Genomic DNA, 4,509 nt, shown 5'->3' with positions numbered 1-4,509 from the left:
AAGAAAATTTTGAAGTTTGAAGGAAAATATGGAGTTCAAAATTGCAAGAATGTCTTTAGTGCCATATGAAATTTAAGGCGGGTGCATTTGTAGTAAAATTGCCAAATTTAAAGAAATAATAAACTATTTTGTGAGAAGTACGAATTTAGTAAATCTCTTCTTCATTTGTGTATAACTTTTTTCTTCATTTGTGTATAATTTTTCTTTTCATGTAACTAACGCATGCAAAAAATTATTAGAGTAAAGGAAACTCTCTCCAAACATAATAATTCCATGAACTAAAATAAAGTTAAATTTTTGCGAGTGTAGAAAATTTTGTTAAAATTTTACTTTTATAAGGAAAATTTATTTCTATAGAAATTTTTGTCAATATTATATTTTTATAGAAAATTGAAGTACCTCTTGGGAATATTGTGTAAAATCTACCAAAACGACAAGAATTGTACCAAACAGTAAAAAACCTACCATTTTTGGTAGGGTTTTACCAACTGCGGCAATAAATCATTTTGGACCTGCTCTCCGATTTTGATGATTTTTGCACAGTTGGTTAAACTATATTACAAAGGTCATGTGTGTAAAATTTTATGCAAATATCTCCATTGGTTTTCTGTCCCGAGCAGCGCAAAGTTGACATATGTGAACAAGTCTCAAATAGGTTAGTTTTCTATGTCATATTTAAAACATTGTTACTTATAAACTATACACCGGGTGTACCTTATAGAAATTTTTTTCACTTTAAATAGGCATCAAGCATTATGTAAGTTAAAAAAAAAATAAAAATTAAAAAAAAACAACAAATTATTTTTTTTTTATTTTGGGCCAAAAAAATAAACATTTATGATTTTCCGTTAAACTTTTAGTTGTGTGCGAAGCAGTGCGAAACATGGACTCCTATACCAAATTAAAGCTGAGGGTCTCAGCTAACAGATTCAAAAAAAAAAAAAATTGCGCCCATATTTGCCCGCGGCCAAAAAAACAATGGAAAACCAAAAAATTACAGTAAAAAATATGAGTTATGCGTTATTTTACGAGTGCATCAACAACTGCGCACTCTTTCTTTCGTTACAGCTTGTTGTTGTTTTGCCTGTGTGCATGTCTATTACTATAAATAGTATATTTGTAAGATAATTGTGTATAAAGTGCTCGTACACTGAAATTAAAATCATATCAGTTATTATTTTTTTTTTTTAAATAAATTTTTACATACCATAATGAAAACTTGAGCATGAGTTGGGCTCGAACTCCAGATGTTCGCACACCAGCCGCCAACTCTATCCACTGAGCTATTAAAGACGTTGGGATTGAATGAATAATAACGTCACTTATTATTACACGCAATGTGTAGAATCTTTTAAAATTGTAGCAGTTCTTGCAGTCATTCTAAAAATAGAACCTATGTTGATGTGCATTTTATTTTTGCAAAATTAGAAAATATAACGCTATATATATCAGTTATTATTTTTTTTTAAATAAATTTTTACATACCATAATGAAGCAGGAAGCGAGGAATAAAGACTATAAACGTTATAGGCTATATAACTCGCGCAAGACTGGGCGCTGTTCTACTAACGAAGACGTAATGCATCATTTGTTGATATCCTCCGACCCATACATCAATTCATTAAGAACGAAATTGAAGCTTAAAAAATTAGATTATCACGAAGATGTGAAAATGTTGTTAATAAATTAAATAGAGTGAACTGTACAATTTTTGTATGGGGGTTGTACGGGGGACGGGTGTTACAGTGGGCTGATTTTCTTCATATTTTCAAAACAGCATTTAATAGATGCTGTATGCATTTTTGCGAAAAATAAACATTCTAGTTATAAATTTACAGAAGATATAGCATTTTTGAAATATTATTTGTATGGGAAAGATATATACGGGAGCAATATCTAAATCTGAACCGATTTCAATAAAATTTGGCACACTAGACTATGCTACTCATTGTACTCCTAGTGCAAAATTTCAACCAAATTGGGGTAAAACTCTGGCTTCTAGGGCCGTATAAGTTCATATCGGACGAAAGATATATATGGGAGCTATATCTAAATCTGAACCGATTTCAATAAAATTTGGCACACTAGACTATGCTACTCATTGTACTCCTAGTGCAAAATTTCAACCAAATTGGGGTAAAACTCTGGCTTCTAGGGCCGTATAAGTTCATATCGGACGAAAGACATATATGGGAGCTATATCTAAATCTGAACCGATTTCAATAAAATTTGGCACACTAGACTATGCTACTTATTGTACTCCTAGTGCAAAATTTCAACCAAATTGGGGTAAAACTCTGGCTTCTAGGGCCGTATAAGTTCATATCGGACGAAAGATATATATGGGAGCTATATCTAAATCTGAACCGATTTCAATAAAATTTGGCACACTAGACTATGCTACTAATTGTACTCCTAGTGCAAAATTTCAACCAAATTGGGGTAAAACTCTGGCTTCTAGGGCCGTATAAGTGCATATCGGACGAAAGATATATATGGGAGCTATATCTAAATCTGAACCGATTTTGTCGATACTTTGAAATTTTCTTAATTCTATTATATTAGGAACTCGTGCCAAATTTCATTACTCTCGTACAACTCCTTCTATTTTTGGCCGTCGAATGTATGGGAAGGACACACTGTGCGGCGTTTCATATTACGGTTTAGTTACTTATCACAATGGTCTGAATACACGCAGAGAAGAAACATGATTGTCACAATCATATTCAAAGAGCAAAATAATATGATAGGAGCTATTTTTTCACCTGCAACCATGTTGGCTCTGTAAACATAGTTCTAAGAAAAATAAAATTGTCCTCATCTAAAATGTTATTATATTGATGAAAAGAATTTTGTTTGAATCAAAAGACATCTAAAATATTTCGGTATTCATCAAAAATGTTTTTCTTCCAGTTAAAAGGACATGGTCACAACCTAAAAAGTTTTGATCTTTATGAAAAAACTTTTTTCGTCGTCGAAAAAAGGACGCCGCTTGAGAAAAGAAAACACAAAATTAACTTTATTTATTTGTTTCTATTTATTTATGAACTAATTCATTGTTTACTTGTATTTATAATGTCGTGCAAGCAAACATCACATAATTTTACACACTCTATTTTGGTTCAATTTCAACAATAAGTAATCATTCCATACACGCAGAGAAGAAACATGATTGTCACGATCATATTCGAAGAGCAAAATAATATGATAGAAGCTATTTTTCGGCGACCATGTAACATTTTTTTTCGGCGACCATTATGGCATTCGTCAAAAATGTTTTCCTTACAGTTAAAAGAACATGGTCACAACCTAAAATGTTTTGATCTTTATGAAAAAAACGTTTTTCGTCGTCGAAAAAAGGACGCCATTTGAGAAAAGAAAACATAAAATTAACTTTATTTATTTTTATTTTTTATAAACTAATTCCTTGTTTATTTGTATTTATAATGTCGTGCAAGCAAACATCACATATTTTTGCACTATTTCGGTGCAATTTCAACAATATGTTAAGTAATCATTCCATATTTACTTCGAACCCATCAAATATGCAAACGTAGACATCATGTAACTGCATATAAAAATAAATGATACCATATAGCAAAATGCAGAACAAAAAACAGTTTTTATACCCTCCACCATAGGATGGGGGGTATATTAACTTTGTCATTCCGTTTGTAACACATCGAAATACTGCTCTAAGACCCCATAAAGTATATATATTCTGGGTCGTGGTGAAATTCTGAGTCGATCTGAGAATGTCAGTCCGTCCGTCTGTTGCAATCACGCTAACTTCCGAACGAAACAAGCTATCGACTTGAAACTTGGCACAAGTAGTTGTTATTGATGTAGGTCGGATGGTATTGCAAATGGGCCATATTGGTCAACTTTTATCTATAGCCCCCATATAAACGGACCCCCAAATTTGGCTTGCGAATCCTCTAAGAGAAGCAAATTTCATCCGATTCGACTAAAATTTGGTACGTGGTGTTAGTTTATGGTCTCTAATAACCATGCAAAAATTGGTCCACATCGGTCCATAATTATATATAGCCCCCATATAAACCGATCCCCCGATTTGGCTTGCGGAGCCTCTAAGAGAAGCAAATTTCATCCGATCCGGCTGAAATTTGGTACATGATGTAAGTATATGGTCTCTAATGGCCATGCAAAAAGTGGTCAACATCGGTCCATAATTATGTATAGCCGCCATATAAACCGATCACCAGATTTGACCTCCGGAGCCTCTTGGAAGACCACAATTCATCTGATTCAGTTCAAATTTGGTACGCGTCCCATATAAACCGAGCCCCTTGGAAGAGCAAAATTCATCCGATTCGGTTGAAATTTGGTACGTGATGTTAGTATCCAACAACCATGCAGGAATTGGTTCATATCAGTCCATAATTATATATAGCTCCCATATAATCCGATCCCCAGATTTGACATCCGGTGCCTTATGGACAAGCAAAACTAATCCGATCTGGTTGAAATTTGGTACGTGGTGGTAGT

General features: G+C 33.3%; 1 long non-coding RNA gene across 1 annotated transcript; it reads right to left on the bottom strand.

Moving 5' to 3' along the window:
- Positions 1 to 956: 956 nt before the first annotated feature.
- Positions 957 to 1,698, bottom strand: LOC142236728 (uncharacterized). Its single transcript, XR_012722170.1, has 3 exons — positions 1,486 to 1,698; positions 1,208 to 1,393; positions 957 to 1,150 (listed from the first exon to the last, which is right to left on the bottom strand). It is a non-coding gene; the product is annotated as an uncharacterized LOC142236728 (long non-coding RNA).
- Positions 1,699 to 4,509: the final 2,811 nt, after the last annotated feature.

The sequence above is a fragment of the Haematobia irritans genome, chromosome 4 (assembly GCF_050003625.1).
Source record: "Haematobia irritans isolate KBUSLIRL chromosome 4, ASM5000362v1, whole genome shotgun sequence".
Classification (NCBI taxonomy): Eukaryota; Metazoa; Arthropoda; class Insecta; order Diptera; family Muscidae; genus Haematobia; species Haematobia irritans.
The sequence above is the reverse complement of the archived record's forward strand: the minus strand, read 5'-3'. Positions and strand labels throughout refer to the sequence as shown.